The sequence below is a fragment of the Balaenoptera borealis genome (assembly GCF_965194805.1).
Source record: "Balaenoptera borealis genome assembly, chromosome: 11".
In the NCBI taxonomy this organism is placed as follows: Eukaryota; Metazoa; Chordata; class Mammalia; order Artiodactyla; family Balaenopteridae; genus Balaenoptera; species Balaenoptera borealis.
In genome coordinates this window covers 9,637,175-9,654,215 of record NC_138868.1, presented here as the reverse complement: position 1 = coordinate 9,654,215, position 17,041 = coordinate 9,637,175, and the positions used below count along the sequence as shown (strand labels likewise).

The following is a 17,041-nucleotide window of genomic DNA, read 5'->3' as shown; positions in this document are numbered from 1 at the left end:
AACTTTTCCCCTTTGGTAACCATAAATTTGTTTTCTAAGTCCGTGAGTCTGTTTCTCTTTTGTAGATAAGTTCATTTGTATCATTTTTAAGATTCCACATAGAAGTAATATTATATAATATTTGTCTTTCTCTGTCTGACTTAACTTCACTTAGTATGATAATCTCTAAGTCCATCTATGTTGTTGCAAATGGCGTTATTTCATTCTTTTTTATGGTTGAGTAATATTCCATTTTATATATGTACCACATTTTCTTTATCCATTCATCTATCAGTGGACTCTTAGGTTGCTTTCATATCTTGGCTATTGTAAATAGTGTTTGCCCTAGTAATTTTTATTTTTATTTTATTTCATTTTATTTTTTTAATAAATTTATTTACTTGTTTATTTTTGGCTGTGTTGGGTCTTCGTTGCTGAGCGTGGGCTTTCTCTAGTTGCGGCGAGTGGGGGCTACTCTTTGTTGTGGTGTGCAGGCTTCTCATTCCAGTGACTTCTCTTGTTGTGGAGCATGGGCTCTAGGCACGCAGGCTTCAGTAGTTGTTGCACATGGGCTCGTGGGCTCTAGAGCACAGGCTCAGTAGTTGTGGCACACGGGCTTAGTTGCTCCACGGCATTTGGGATCTTCCCGGACCAGGGCTCAAACCCGTGTCCCCTGCATTGGCAGGTGGATTCTTAACCACTGCACCACCAGGGAAGTCCCCCTAGTAATTTTTAATGTATTTTATGGAAGTACTGATCTGTGACACATTGGCAGAAAAGGAAAACAAACCCTATCCTTCAGCCCAGAGGCTTTGAGAAGCGCTGAGCCCAGCTAGGGGAGGCCTGGGGGGAAGAGGCTGGGCCTCAGCTGGTCCCATGGGGGCTGTGCAGGGAGGCCCCTTAGGGGCCTTTGAAGAACAGAGAATCGAGTCCCCCTGGAGAGGCAGCACCGGGCTGTTGACACTCAAAAAAAAGGAATGGCCAGTGCTGGACAGAAAAGCAGCCACAACAATAGATGGGGTCTGTTACAACAAAACAGAGAGAGGATGGCTTGCCAAGGGTAGTCAGAGAAACATTTGAATTTCCTCTCCCTGGTTCCATTCTCAACAGAATGGATGAGAAACAAGAACCTACTGTAGAGCACAGGGAACTGTATTCTGTATCTTGTAATAACCTATAATGGAAAAGAATCTGAAAAAGAATAGATATATGTACAGATGTATAATTGAATCACTTTGCTGTACACCTGAAACTAACACGACATTGTAAATCAACTAAACTCCAATTAAAAAAAGAAGAAGAAGAAGCACAAGAGCAGAAGAACGTGAGGAAGAAGATTACCCTCCTCGCTCACCTCCACCCACTCCCTCCAGACCCAAGCCACTGCTTTTTGGATGGTGTTAAGAGGAGATTTGAGTCCAATGAGACTGAAGTGCTTAAATATAGAAAGTCTTAGTAACCAAAATGTGACTCTCAGAGCAGGTTGACCTGGGGCCACATCTACCCAAGGCAGCACATGCCCCCTGGGCTGCCCTCAAGATCCCCACGGGTGTCACAGCTGTGGAAGTCAATTCAAAAGTCCTAGATTGTGCTGGGGACCTTCGCTACCTTAGGCTTCTATCTCAACATTCAGGGCAGAATAATTTTCACCAAAACTAGATAAACCAGCTCTGAATGAATCGAACTTGGGGAACACTACATGGCTGCCACTGGAGGGAAGGGAAGAAGCAAGTCCTCCAGGAGCTCTGAATCCAGCTGGGGAGATGACACAGCACCGAACCTGCCAGATGGCAACTTGATGACAGCTCCAGGTAGAGTGCCATGGGCTCTCGGACCAGCACATCCGGGAAGTTCAAATTAATGGGAGAAATTTCTGTGCAAAGAGACGCCTCTTTGAAGACTGCACTGGGTCTAGAAGGCTGGTAGAAGTTTAATAGAGAGGGAGCGATTTGTTTGTTTTGCTTTTGCTTTTTGGCTGGAAGACAAAGGAAAAACCGCAACAGCCTCGGACTGGCCAGAATGCCAAAGGGCTTCCTGGGTAATGAGCGCACAGGAGGTGACTCAGGCCTGTGTCTCAGATTCATGGACACTTCAGGGGAGATAAAACCAGACCCGCAGGGCACCCTTGGTGTGGCCCATAATTGCTGGAATGGCGATAAGGAATTTTGAACAACAGCCAACCAGGGTGGTAACATCCCTGGTTGTAAACAGTGGAGGACAAGTTGGAACCTCTGCAAATCAGGACCAGGCAGTGTCATCCTGACCTAAAATGAGACAGGCTCGGTCTGGAACATGAGAAGGGGACAGCTCCCCATCCCGGACCCTCTGTAGATCAGGGTGACCCACCATGGGACACCTCTTGTCCCCTCCGCCGTGCACTCTAAGTCTATTCCAAGACACACACAGTGGAGGGTGAACATGGGCACCTTCGAGGTAGAGCTGAATTCTCATGCCCGGAAAAGAGTCCCCTGGGGCAGAGCCTGGGCAGCTCCCTGAAGGGTGGAACCGTCAGCCTTGTTACATCACTGGTCTCTTTCCAGAACACCCTCTTGCATCCTTCTGTTCATCTGCAAAGTTTCTCTTTTTCTGGGAAAAAGGCTAGGTGGTTATTTTTCATTTTCAGAAATTCTGTGGGATGGGGTGGATGGTGGGAGGGAGGTCTAAGAGGGAGGGGATATAGGTATACATATAGCTGATTCACTTCATTGTACAGCAGAAACTAACACAACATTGTAAAGCAATTATACTCCAAAAAAAGAAAGAAAAAGAAAAAGAAAAAAAAGAAATTCTCAAGGGGTAAAACCAAGGTTTAAGGATTAGAGAGGAAAGAAAGCAAACGCTCTGCCAGCTCCCCTTGGCTCAGCCCTCAGGAGAGCCCCTGGTTGACCCTGCCACCCGGTGTCCTTTGCTCATTCCTTTAGTAGGTAGCCGTGTAAGGAACTGGGGGGTGCAAACAGCACAGTCCCCACGCTGCAGAGAGCCCCTGCTCACCCAGCTCATCGTCTCCCTCCAGACTGGCTCGGCTTCTTCCCTTGTCTACCCGACCAAGCCAGAGGCCCAGGATCATTCTGGATTCTTCCTTCTCTTTTGCTCTCCATCACCATCCTCTCTCCCCCACCACCTAATCAATCCCCAAGTCCTCTCCGCCTCACCTTCTACAACTTCTCAAATGCAAAATGTTGATAACCGGTGAATAGGGGGGTGCTGGCTATATGGAGGTTCATTATACTAGTCTCTCTATTTGTGTGTCAGTCTGTTTCCAAAACAGAAATTTAAGTAACACAAGATAAATAACATTTCTCAAATTGGTCCCCTCTGCTCTGTTCCTTCTGGAATCCAGCCTCTCACCATCTCTTGCCAGGATGACTTCTTTGCAGTCTCTCTGTCTCCTACCCTTGCCCACCTCAGCCCCAACCTCCACCTACTCCCACCAGCCACCCTTAGATGGACAGACGTCCTTCCCTCAAGGCTGACTGTAGACGGTGGCAGGCTCTCCTCCTTCTAGGCAACAGTTAAACTGCTTTTTTTTTGTTTTTTTTAATTTTTTGGTGGAGCCGCACGGCATGCTGGATCCTAGTTCCCCAACCAGGGATCAAACCCGTGCCCCCTGCAGTGGAAGAGCAGAGTCTTAACCACTGGACCACCAGGGAGGTCCCAGTTAAACTGCTTTTAATTGAAGGAGTTGCAAGACATGAGACCCAACTAAGCACTTGGCCGGGCAGCCTTTACCCGAGGCTGGGGGTCAGAACCTGGATTCTGGTCCCAATACAGCCACCAGCCAGGCCTGAGGACAAGCCGTTTCCTGTGCTCCTGGTCTGTAAGAAAGAAAGACACAAAAACTCCACTAGCCCCTGGCCAGTGCTTTCACTTTCAAAGGGATTCGAAGCACCTTATCATCTTGCTTGAACCTCAGAAGAGACCCTTGGGTCTGTTTTTGTGCCAATAAACAACAAGGTCCTACTGTATAGCACAGAGAACTATATTCAGTATCCTATGATAAACTATAATGGAAAAGAATATATATATATATGTATAACTGAATCACTTTGCTGTACAGCAGAAATTGATACAATGTTGGAAATCAACTATACTTCAAAAAAAATTTGTTTTAAATAAAACAAAACAGACCCTTGGGGAAGGCAGGGCATGTTTTGAGGTTATTTCAGCCAGGGTGTCCTAGGCGAGGTATGAAATGAGCGCCTTCCTGCTCCTTCCCCAGAGTAGGGCTGACACATGTCTGGCTCGAGCAAATTGAAGACCTCATCTCAACTGACTCATCTGTCTGTAACACATTCGAATGCCAAAGCAAATGGAGAAGAGGAGAAGCCTTGTAGGAAGAAGGAGAGCAGACACATATTTCAACTTATTAAGATGTATTTTTAAAGGCATATATTTTTAACTGTGCAACCAAAAGGGACTGATTCTTTGGATGGCCAACCTGAAGTTCGCAGAGGTGAACTGATCTTCCTAAAGTAATTCTTAGTGTAATAGGGAAGAACCTTTGTATTCTATTACAAGTTAATCTCTAAAGGGATGTTGCCCATAAGCTTAAATTACACATCATGGCCCATCTCTAGGAACCCTGCCTCCCATGCAGTGAGCATTAAGCTAAATTACCTTTGTTTAGATCACAGGAAACATCCTGACCAGGCCCACCTGTGAACAGCTGCAGGAAGGAAGAATTAACACATTCCCTCTGGAGTTTGACTGGAACCAGCAATTTACCCCTTCCCTTTTATTTATTTACTTATTTATTTATTTTTAAGATTTTTTTTTTGAATGTGGACCATTTTTTAAAGTATTTATTGCATTTGTTGCTATATTGCTTTTATCTTGTATTTTGGTTTTTTGGCTGTGGGGCATGTGGGATCTTAGCTCCCCGACCAGGGATTGAACCTGCACCCCCTGAATTGGAAGGCAAAGTCTTAACCACTGGATCGCCAGGGAAGTCCCTCCCTCCCCTTTTAGTATAAAAGAAGCCTGTATTCTAATTTGGGAAATGGTTCTTTGGGGCAGTAGTCCACCATCTTTTCAGTCTGCTGGCTTTCTGAATAAAGTCGCTATTCCTTCCCCCAACAAATTGTCTCTTGATTTATCGGCCTGTTGTGTGGCAAGCAGTGCGAGCTTGGACTCAGTCACATTAGTAATAATAGTGAGAGTAAAAATAATAAGAGCAGCATAACATATTCATTATCTCTCAGGAGCAGCAAAAAGAGCTTTCCCATTGACTCCCTACAATGACCCTGTGGTATGAAGAATGCCCTCAAACAGATGAGGAAACAAACCAAGACAGTCCTAAGTCCTGGAACCAGGAACGGATCACTGCTCCGCTGGACTCCGTGGCCCATGTCCCTGTAACTGCTCCACCATGTGTCTCCTGGCTGCACCAGGTTGTTTCCCAGTTAGTGTCAGAGCTGGGGTGACACTCAGGTCCCCGCCCAGGGGGTCTTTCCATTATACCCACCATCCTCTCAAATAGTAGTCAAGGGCTTCACCAGCACTGCAAGGGTGCGACCGGCAAAATCCAGACTGCGGGACGCTCTTCAGGTCTGCCACAGAGAAACTGTAGGGAAGGGGAGGATCCAGGGGGATATCCAGAATTTAAAGAGAGTCAAAAGACACATCCAATTAAAACATGAGCAAGACTAAATAAAACATGGTGTCTAGTGATGCACAGCCGGGTGATAAAACTATAAAGAGCTCAAGTTTGCGATTCCTATGAACGTCAGGAGAGAGGCTACTATTGGGGGAAGGAGGGGTGTGGGTTGGGAGGGGACACAGAAGGGTCGTCCGGGGGTCGCTGGAAAAGTCTACCTTTAGACCTGGGTAGTGGTTACAAAGGTGTTCACCTTAGAATCATTCATTAAAATCATACCTTTGTTTTGTATGGTTTTCTGTACCTGTACTTTATTTTATTTTAACGTTTATTTTATTATTGTGCATATACTTATGTTTTACTTAACAACAAGATAACTTTTAAAATTGTACCCCAGGGCTAGTCCTGGTACCACCACACAAAGGCCACCCTTCCAGTGGCTGATGTCCCATACTGCCTTTGCCACGGTCATGGTCCACTGAGAACCTTTCTAAGACAAGTCAAGGCCCAGACAGACTCATTCTAAGCCAAAGTGTGTGTGTGTGTGTCCATGTAAAAGCACGTGTGTCCGTGTGACCCAATCATACGCATCCCCTCCCCACTTCTCCGATTGTACCTGCTGGGGCAGGTGGAAGCCTCTTTCCTTTCAAGTCCATTTTCTTCAGTGGCCTCAGTGGCCATTTTCAATCTTCAGAGCCCAAGGTTGAGAAAATCTACTCCTGAAGGCATCCAACCTGAGCCTTAACTCTCTAGAAGGTACTTAGCACCCCTGATCTGCTTACTGAACAGCTGTTCCTTACGTAAGTTGCTTGTACCGACTTTGCGCATCAGGTAAGCCTCACCTTGTTCCCGCGGGGGCACCACCTTTCCCCCCCTCCCTCTGCTCTTTCCCCCTCTTTACCTTCACTTCTTTTTTTTTTTTTTTTAAATTCATTTATTTATGGCTGTGTTGGGTCTTCGTTTCTGTGCGAGGGCTTTCTCTAGTTGTGGCAAGTGGGGGCCACTCTTCATCGCGGTGCGCGCGCCTCTCACTGTTGCAGCCTCTCTTGTTGCGGAGCACAGGCTCCAGACGCGCAGGCTCAGCAGTTGTGGCTCACGGGCCTAGTCGCTCCGTGGCATGTGGGATCTTCCCAGACCAGAGCTCGAACCCGTGTCCCCTGCATTGGCAGGCAGATTCTCAACCACTGCGCCACCAGGGAAGCCCCGTTACCTTCACTTCTTGCTTCACACTAAATTTTGCTCCTTTCTGAGTTTGGAAAGAAAATGGGGGGAAGGGTGAATCCATAAGAGGAAGTCCAGCGAAAGGGAAAATAGAGACACTTCCCATCATCTCTGTCCGGGATGCTGTCCACGTGGCCACACCTGCCCTCCGATGCCCCAGGGCAGGAAGATGAACTGTCCCTGCCCTCATGCTTCAGATAGGCACAGGAGGCGTGGGGGCACGGGGGGGGGGTTCCTGCTGCCCTTCTGCGGGGAGGGGGTCCTGGGCACCCCCTGGAGCATTTATGGAAGTCGTTCTTGGCAGCAAAGTCACAAGAACCTTGTTGCGAAGGAGCACGAGGCTCCCCAGAGACACCGGGCAGAAATGACAAAGTGGAAAAACCCACAGTCAAAAAAGGAAAGAAAAACACGAGGTGCCCTCTTAGGAAAAGACCAGCATCCACTGCCCCCTAATGTGGCTGCCAGTGCTTTCGGTGCCCGCAGGTCAGCGCTGAGTCTCTTTTTGTCCAGAACCAGTTTTCAGTGACTAACCAACTCTGAAGTCCTTGCTTTTCCCTTGGGCCTGCTATTTCTCCCGCTTTCTTGTGGGCTATTTTTTCCCCTTTGATTCTCTCTCCCACTGTCCCTTCCTCCTTCACCTGGGAAGGCCCCCAGCGAAGACCACCAGACTTGGGTGTGTGCCCAGAGATGGAGCAAAAGAGGACCAAGAACAAAGCCATTAACTCCCGCACCATCTGGGTGGTCCCCTTCCCAGAACTCAATCGTTTTGACAAGCTTACAAGTTCCAGCCAGAGAACAAGTTTTCCACAGTAGTCAAGCTCAGGGTGGACTGAGGTAACAGGAGCTAAATGCTGTTGTTGTTTTTTTAATTGAAGTATAGTTGATGTACAATATTATATAAGTTACAGGTGTACAATATAGGGATTGACAATTCTTAAAGGTTATACTCCATTTATAGTTATTATAAAATATCAGCTATCTTCCCCGTGTTGTAAAGGCTGGGTTTGAAGGATGGCAGATTAGCGTAGACAAAGCCAAAATTATACCCAAACCTGTATCAAGTCAGGGCTTCAACAGGCAGCAAAGTTCCCTGGATCCCTGATGATGCCAGAGTCTTTGCTTTGTAACCCCGATCTGAGCAGTGGGTGTATCAATACTCCCCACCGTTCAATCAATACCGACTCGCTGAGTCTCTGCTCTTACCCTAGCGCTCTGCAAACTGCTGTGGACAATGCCAAGAAGCAGAACAATAACATCCTTCCCTTAGTTATCAGGCGGTGGAAATAGGACAAGCACGTGGGAGAGAATCACGTACTGGTTTTTTTTGTTTCTTTTTTTTAAAGGGAACGCTATTTATTTATTTTATTTTATTTTTGGCTGTGTTGGGTCTTTGCTTCTGTGCGAGGGCTTTCTCTAGTTGCGGCGAGCAGGGGCCACTCTTCATCGCGGTGCGCGGGCCTCTCATTATCGCGGCCTCTCTTGTTGCGGAGCACAGGCTCCAGATGCGCAGGCTCAGTAGTTGTGGCTCACGGGCCTAGTTGCTCCGCGGCATGTGGGATCTTCCTGGACCAGGGCTCGAACCCGTGTCCCCTGCATTGGCAGGCAGATTCTCAACCACTGCGCCACCAGGGAAGCCCTCACATACTGTTTTATGTGGTTAATTTAACATCAAAGGGAACACACAGTTAATTTGTGCCAGAAGAGTTCAGAAGAAGGTAAATTTGGGGAGTGTACCAGCATCCTAGGGCTGCTGTAACAAATCTGTGGCTTAAAGCAACAGAAATGTATTCTCTCACCATTCTGGAGGCCAGAAGACTGAAGTCAAGGTGTTGGCGGGGCCATGCTCCCTAAGAAGGTTCTAAGTGTGAGGATCCTTCCTTGCTTCTTCCAGATTCTGGTGGCTTCAGGCAATCTTTGGGTTGTGTCAGCATCACTCCAATCACTGCCTCTGTCTGCACATGGCCGTCTCCGCTGTGTCTTCTAAGGACACTTGTCCTTGGATTTAGGGCCCAGTCGGGGAATCCAGGACACTCTCATCACAAGATCCTCAACTTAATTACATCTGCAAAGACCGTTTTTCTGTTAATATTTATTGCAATAGAGTTGATTTACAATGTTGTGTTAGTTTCAGGTGTACAGCAAAGTAATACAATTTTGCATACAATTACACATACACATAATTGAATTATACATTCAATTATATAAATATATTTACTCTTTTTTTAAAAAATTCTCTTCCCTTAAAGGTTATTACAAGTATTGAGTATAGCTCCCTGTGCTATACAGTAGGTCCTTGTTGGTTATCTATTTTATATTTAGTAGCGTGTATATTTTAATCCCAGACTCCTAATTTATCCCTCCCTCTCTCCCCCTTGCCCTGTTTTTCCAAATAAGGTCACATTCACGGGTTCTGGGGCATGAACATATCTTTTTGGGTGCCACCATTCAGCCCGCTACGAGTGATATTCCCGATGTCTGGGAAATACACTTTAATTCTTCACTCATTCACTCAGTCATACGTGTTGTGCACCTGCTACGTGCCAGGCGCCATTCTAGATGCTGGGGACCCAGCCATTCAGGGTCCTACTCTTCGTGGAGTTTCCATTCTAGGGGGAGGACATGGACAGTGCATGATTACAAATAAACAAGAAAACATTAGGGAATAATACAGGCTGTAAGGAAAATGCACCAGGGACATGTGATGGAGAGATTTGGTGGCTACTTTAGACTTAGAAGGGAAAGGCCTTTCTGCCAAGGTGACATGAAGCTGAGGTCTGCCAGGAAAGAGCCAGCGTGTGGAGACCGAGCAGAGGAAACAGCAAGAGCAAAGCCCTGATATGGGAGCAAGCTTAGCATCCTCAAGGAGCAGAAAGAAAGGGGCTGGGACGTGGTGAACCAGAAAGGAAGTGGCAGGAGGTGGGGCTGGAGAGGCAGATTGTGACAGATGGTGTGAACCCTGGAGGCTGGATAGGGAGCTTGGCTTTTATGCCAAGAGCCAGGGGAATCCATTCGGTTTCAGCGAGGAGAGCACTGTCAGTTAAGTTATGATCTGGCTGCTGAGAGGAAAATGGGCTGCAGAAAGGCAAGAATCGATTAGGGAGGTGAGTTACAGGTTAGGAGGTTACTGCTGCCGTAATCAAAGGTATGAATGGTAGCTTGGACCAGGATGTGGTACGGAGATGGAGAGGACAGATTCTGGAAATCTCCTGGAGGTAGAGGTGACAAGATTTCCTGATAGATTGGTCACGTGGGGTAAGTAAAGGAGAGAATCAAGAATGGATCTTAGTGGGGCTTCCCTGGTGGCGCAGCGGTTGAGAATCCGCCTGCCAATGCAGGGGACACGGGTTCGAGCCCTGGTCTGGGAAGATCCCACATGCCGCGGAGCAAGTGGGCCCGTGAGCCACAACTACTGAGCCTGCGCGTCTGGAGCTTGTGCTCCACAACAAGAGAGGCCGTGATAGCGAGAGGCCCGCGCACCGCGATGAAGAGTGGCCCCCGCTTGCCGCAACTGAAGAAAGCCCTCTCACAGAAACGAAGATCCAACACAGCCAAAAAAAAAAAAAAAAAAAAAAGAATGGATCTTAGGACTTCCCTGGTGGCACAGTGGTTAAGAATTCACCTGCCGATGCAAGGGACACGGGTTCAAGCCCTGGTCCGGGAAGATCCCACACGCCACGGAGCAACTAAGCCCGTGAACCACAACTACTGAGCCTGAGCTCTAGAGCCTGCGAGCCATAACTACTGAAGCCTGCACACCTAGATCCCGTGCTCCGCAACAAGAGAAGCCAGCGCAATAAGAAGCGCATGCACCGCAACAAAGACCCAGTGCAGCCAAAAATAAAATATAATTAATTAATTAATTTTTAAAAAAGAAAGAATGGATCTTAGGGGACTTTCCTGGTGGTCCAGTGGCTAAGACGCCACGCTTCCACTGCTGGGGGCACTAAGATCCCACAAGCTGCACGGCCCACCCGTCCCCTCCCCAAAAAAAGGATCTTAGTAGCCAAGACATGGAAGCAACCTAAATGTCCATCGACAGATGAATGGATAAAGAAGATGTGGTACATATATACAATGGAATACTACTCAGCCATAAAGAAGAATGCAATAATGCCATTTGCGGCAACATGGATGGACCTAGAGATTATCATACAAAGTAAGCCAGACAGCGAAAGACAAATATGTAATCGCTTATATGTGGTATCTTAAAAAAAGTGATACAAATGAACTTATTTACAAAACAGAAATAGGCCTACAGACATAGAAAACAAACTTATGGTAACCAAAGGGAAAAGGGGGGAAGGGATTAATTAGGAGTTTGGGATTAACATATACATACTACTATATATAAAATAGATAACCAACAATGACCTACTGTATAGCACAGGGAACTATGTTCAATATTTTGTAATAAACTATAAGGGAAAAGAATCTGAAAAAGAATAGATACATATGTATGTATGATTGAATCACTGTACTGTACATCTAAAACTAATGCAACATTGTAAATCAGCTATACTTCATTAAAAAAAATTAAAATTAAAAAAAAAGAATGGAGGAGGAATGTCAACTATTCAACATGGAGGCGGAGGTCGATAAGCTGGAACTGACGTTCCAGAAAGCTGACTCTGATCTGGATTACATTCAGCACAGGTTGGAATAGGAAATCAAGACTAATTATCCCGATTCAGCAGGCAAGAAAAATCCAGTTACACTCTTAAAGGAATTGTCAGCAATAAAGTCTCGATATCAAACTTTGCATGCACGCTTTAAACCAATTGCTGTCAAGCAGAAAGAGACTAAGAGCTGCATTTGTGCTACTTTCAGTAAGACTATGACCTTGATACAAGAACTACAAAAGCAAACAGATCTGAAGCTCTTACCACTGACTGAAGAAGAGAAAACTGTGGCAGAGCAATTAAGAGCTCACATGTCAGACTTATGATGAAGAAATGGACTTGCAAAAGGGAACTCTAATGGGGAAGAGATCAATTCCAGAGAGATTTAGGAAGATGTCTTGTTCGCATCTGATGACGGTTGTTGGGGGGGATGACAAAGGAGATTTGGCTTGGGTTACTGGATAGTGATGCCTGCCACAAGAGAGAGGAATACGGGAAGAAGGGCAAATATTGTGCTCATAATGTTCAGCCAAAGGGATGGAATGGAAATAGAGAGATTTTAAAAAAATATATGCATATACACTTAGTCTTGTAATTTCAGGCAAGTAAGTCTCAACACCATTTTGTATCTGTTTTTGTATAATCAGGATAACACAGATGTCCTGGCCTATTGTAAAAGAAAATTATGTACTATCAGTCAGTCAAATGTGAATGAACATGCTTTGGAAGTTAAAGGATAGAAAAAAAAAAAAGAAAGAAAGAATGGATGTGGTGATCATTTTGCAATGTACACCTGAAACTAATGTTATATGTCAATTATAGTTCAAGATAAAAGAAAGTTGGGCTTCCCTGGTGGCGCAGTGGTTGAGAATCCGCCTGCCAATGCAAGGGACACGGGTTCGAACCCTGGTCCGGGAAGATCCCACATGCCATGGAGCAACTAAGCCCATGTGCCACAACTACTGAGCCTGCGCTCTAGAGCCCGCGAGCCACAACTACTGAGCCTGCGTGCCACAACTACTGGAGCCCGTGCGCCTGGAGCCCGTGCTCCACAACAAGAGAAGCCACCGCAATGAGAAGCCCGCGCACCACAACAAAGAGTAGCCCCCACTCGCCACAACTAGAGAAAGCCCGTGCACAGCAACGAAGACCCAATGCAGCCAAAAATAAATAAATAAATGAATGAATAAATAAATAAAGATTTTTAAAAAGTCAACATCCTAAATGAAAAATAAAATGAATGGCTCAGGTTTTGGAAGCAAGCAACGGAACTTCTGGTTTTTGTTTTTAATTGTGATTAAACACACACAGTGTCAAATTTACCATTTGAACCACTTCATGCACAATTCAGTGGCGTTAAGTATATCCACAGTACTGTGCAACCATCACCGCTCTCCAATTCCAGAACTGGGGTGTGTATGTTTTGCGCACTGAACAAACTGAGTATTCATCAGATTCTGCGGAAAGCAGAGAGCGTGGAGTTTCTTGGCAGTCAGCGTCACTGCATCTAAAGGCCCGTGTCTCATGGGGGCTCCCGTTTCCTCCTTTCCAATGGTCCAATGGGCTCCCGCGCACGGGGCGTGTGACGGCATGCTTTATTTTCCTCTCGATTTTGCTTCGGCTGAGCCTAGGAACAGTCCTGGGCACGGTGCTGATTAGTAACTTCCGCTTGACCCTAATTAGGACCGAGGCTCTTATAGTCCATCAACCTGACGCAGGCGGCTTCTGGGTGGAGCAAGGGTTAAAATCCTTTTGACATGAACCTGAAGCTTCGCTCCCTCTCGTCAGGGGACATCAGTTACAGAAGGGTTGGCTGAAGGACAAGAGGGCTGTTGCCTCCAACTGAAACCCTGGAGGAGGCGGACGCGCTGCAGAGGCCTGCGGAGAGGGAGGGGGAGGGCGGAGGGAGGGCGGAGCTGAGTGGCCTGGTTTGCAAAGAGACCTTGGTCTTTAACAGCTGACTTAAGAGAAGTCTCTACGATTAGAACAAACAAACAAAGGCCACCTATGGTGAACTCGACGTTTTCCCATCCTCAAGATTGGGCTCCCCTGAGTTAACGTGTGTGAATCAGTAACAGCTTCTTCTATAGTTTAAGGATTTATAGAGGATTAGGACAGTGCATCTCTATTTTCTAAATGGTTGCGTTTTTATAACCCTTTGGGGAGAAGCTTAAGGGAGTCCTCTAGATACTCCTTTACAGGAGAAATCCTATAGGTAAATTAGCAAACTAGCTAACAGACTGGCCCAGCAGGAAGTTAACTAATTACCATCTTACTAGTGTAAGGAGCTGAAATGGGTTTTTTTTTTTTAAAACTGAACTATAGGTGATTTACAATGTTATGTTAATTTCTGCTGTACAGCAAAGTGATTCAGAGATATATATATATATATATATATATATACACACACATTCTTTTTTAATATTCTTTTCTATTATGGATTATCAGAGGATATTGAATATAGTTCTCTGTGCTATACAGTAGGACCTTGTTGTTTATCCATCCTATACATAATAGCTTACTTCTTAAATGGTTTTAATTTAAGATGTAAACTTAAGTTTTTTAAACAAGTTTTTTAATTTAAGATGTAAACTTTAAGATGTAAACTCCATTTTAATTCCTGTTTTAGTTTGCTATTGCTGCTATAACAATTTATCACACACTTGGTGCCCTGAACAATACAATTTGTTATCTTACAGTTCTGTAGGTCAGACATGTCATTGGGCTAAATCTGGGCATCACCAGGGCTGTGTTCCTTTCTGGAGGCTCTAGGGGAGAATCTATTTCCTTGCCTTTTCCAGCTTCTAGAGGTGCCCTCACTCCTTGGCTCCTGGCCCCTCCCTCCATCTCCAATGCCAGCAATGGCTACGCATCTTGTCACTCTAATCTCTTCTGCCTTCCACTTCCAAATTTAATTATCCCTGTGATTATATTGGCCCCACTGGATAAAACAAAACAATCTTCCTATTTTAACTTCAGCTAATTATCAACCTCAATTCCATTTGCTACCTGAATTCTCCTTTGCCACCTGAGGTAATGAAACCCAGCAGGACCCTTTAGGGCTCCCACGTGCAAAACCTTTCCATGTCCCCTGTTTCTTGTTTGTAGGCAATAGGCTTCATTCAGCCTCCATGACCTTCTCTGAGTTCCAAAGGGCAGATTCAAACAGTTGCTAATCAGGAAAGTCAGGGAATACAGAAACAAGGGAGGAGCAGTCCAGACATACTTGGGGCAAGGTCCTGGTTCCTCCTCAAGGAATAGACATAACAATATCTTTGAGTTCTTCTGCAGAACTAAGGCCCCCACTAAGGTGGAGGATGGTATTGATAACTTCAGGCTGAGCCCAAGATTCCTGGAGCACCGCCCTGTCACCTCACCACCAATCAATCAGAACAAAGTCACATGCCCCGCAGCCCTCACCCCAAATTTTGCCTCTAAGAAAATTTCCCCCCAAACCATTGGGGAGCTCGGGGTTTTTGAGCGTGAGCCACCTGTTCTCCTTGCTTGGCCCTGCAGTAAACCTTTCTCTGCTCCAAACGCCATCATTGCAGTTTTATTTGGCCTAACTGTGTGTCGGGCACACGAACTTTGTTCAGTAACACCCGTAAAATAGATCATCAGAACAGCTGGCTCCCTCAAGTGAAGCCCATGCATCAGTGGCCAACAGTCCTTGCCCATGGACAGAAGTCGTAATCTCTTTAGGAACCACTGAAAAAAAACATCACCTTTACTGAAGTATAATTTACATACAATAAAATGCACCCATTTTTAAAATGGACACTTTAATGAGTTCTGACAAACATTTATACTCATGAATCCATCAACATAATCAAGATATAGAACATTTCCACCGTCCCAGAAAGTTTCCTCATGCACCTTTGCAAGCCATCCCACCCCATTTCCACCACTGGGCCAGGAAATCACCGATCTGCTTTTTGTCACCATACAATAGTTTCTTTTCTAGAATTTCATTTAACTGGAAACATAGGTATTTTTTGTGTCTGGCTTCTTTCACTCAGTTTAATATTTTGAGACTCATCCATGTTGTTACATGTATCAATACTTTGTTCATTTTTCCTGATGAATAGTATTTCATTCTATGGCTATACCACATTTTTAAAAATCCATTCCTTTGTTGATGGGCATTTGGGTTCTTTCTAGTTTGGGGCCATTATGAATAAAGCTGCTAAGAACATCTGTGAACAAGTCTTTGTGTGGACACATATTTTTATCTCTTTGGGGTAAACACACCTAGGCGTGAATTGCTGAGTCATGTAGTAAGTATATGTTGAAATTTATAGGAAACTGCCAAACAGTTTTATAAAGTGGTTACATCATTTTGCATTCCCACCAGTTCTGTATGAATGTTCCAGTTGTTCTACATCCTTGTCAACACTTGGCATTATCCGTTCTTTTACTTGCAGCCAATTTAGTGGGTGTAAAGTGGTATCTCATTGTGGTTTTAATATTGTATTTCTTTAAATATAAATTGAACCTCTCCCCTCCCCCTGCAAAATATCCCTTAGAAAAGAGAATTGCCTTATATTTGTGTCCTTATAAAGTGTCCCATGTTATGCAAGGGCTATCTCAATTATTTTATTTAACAAATCTTTGGGGAAGACACATTGGTTAGTAATGGAAAACAGGAGTGGCTAAAAGTCTATTTAAGATGAAACTAGATCCCCAGATCCCCTCCTCTATTCTGAGCAGATGGGCAACTGCACCTTTCTTCACCTCAGCTGAAGCCTGGAAATTTATTCTCTGCAGACAGTAAAAGCAGAGTCTTGAACTGGGCCACACCAGAAGTGGTTAAGGGTCAGGATTCTGTACTCTAAAACCAGTGGACTAAGTAAAGGATTTAGTCCTGACCACTGGGGCCTCCAGATTGCTGGAGCTGGGCATATGCCCTCTAGAAGGAGAGCAGAGGAGGCTCATATCACCCTACACCCTGCCCACGCTGGACCAGCCCTATCTGTGAGCCCTGAGCATCCAATCAGCTCTTTGATGTTTTACTATTACATAGGAACTGAGAGGCAGGGATTGTCAGACATTTGAGGAGGATGATCTCTTAGATGAAAGACAGAAGCAAGACGAACAAGAATCAGAAAAAAATCAACTTGAAGGAAACAATAAAACAGGAAGTACAGAAAGGAGAGATGTGAAAAGATACTGCATCTATGGAATAAAGGGATGCTATGAAAAAGGGACAGAGAGCAAAACAAAGCTCCCCAAAATATATTATACTAAATATATTACATTATGTAATGTTAACATGTTATAATAATATATAATGGTAGAATTAGAAACTCAAAGGAGGTGTTGGAAGATGAAATTGAGGGAATCTCCCAGAAAGTAGAGAAAAAGACAAAGAGCTAGAAAATTTTTCAGAAAGGATATGAAAACTAGGGCACAAGCCAGCAAGCCCAGAATCTGAGAACCAAGAGAATGGAGAGTAGAAATCATTGGAAAATAACTCAAGAAAAAATTTCCAAAACTGATGATGTGAGTTGGTGGAATAAAAGGGCTTTTTTTTGTTTTTTTTTAAAGATGATGTGGTTGTGTAGGATTGCAGGCAATAAAGATGACAGGTTTTTTTTTTAAACTTTGGGTTTATTTATTTTATTAT

General features: G+C 44.9%; 1 long non-coding RNA gene and 1 pseudogene across 2 annotated transcripts in view; one reads left to right on the top strand and one right to left on the bottom strand.

The window, feature by feature from the left end:
- Nucleotides 1–572: 572 nt before the first annotated feature.
- The window catches only part of LOC309606797, a 43,553-nt gene continuing 27,084 nt past the window's right edge, over nt 573–17,041 (bottom strand). Inside the window, exons 3-4 of the long non-coding RNA XR_014232050.1 lie at nt 8,593–8,858; nt 573–5,542 (exon numbers count right to left, since the gene is read on the bottom strand). This is a non-coding gene — a long non-coding RNA (uncharacterized lncRNA). The remainder of the gene's footprint in view (nt 5,543–8,592; nt 8,859–17,041) is intronic.
- LOC309606793 (SKA complex subunit 2 pseudogene) lies at nt 9,418–12,626 on the top strand (annotated as a pseudogene). The gene has a single exon. The product of its transcript is annotated as an SKA complex subunit 2 pseudogene (transcript).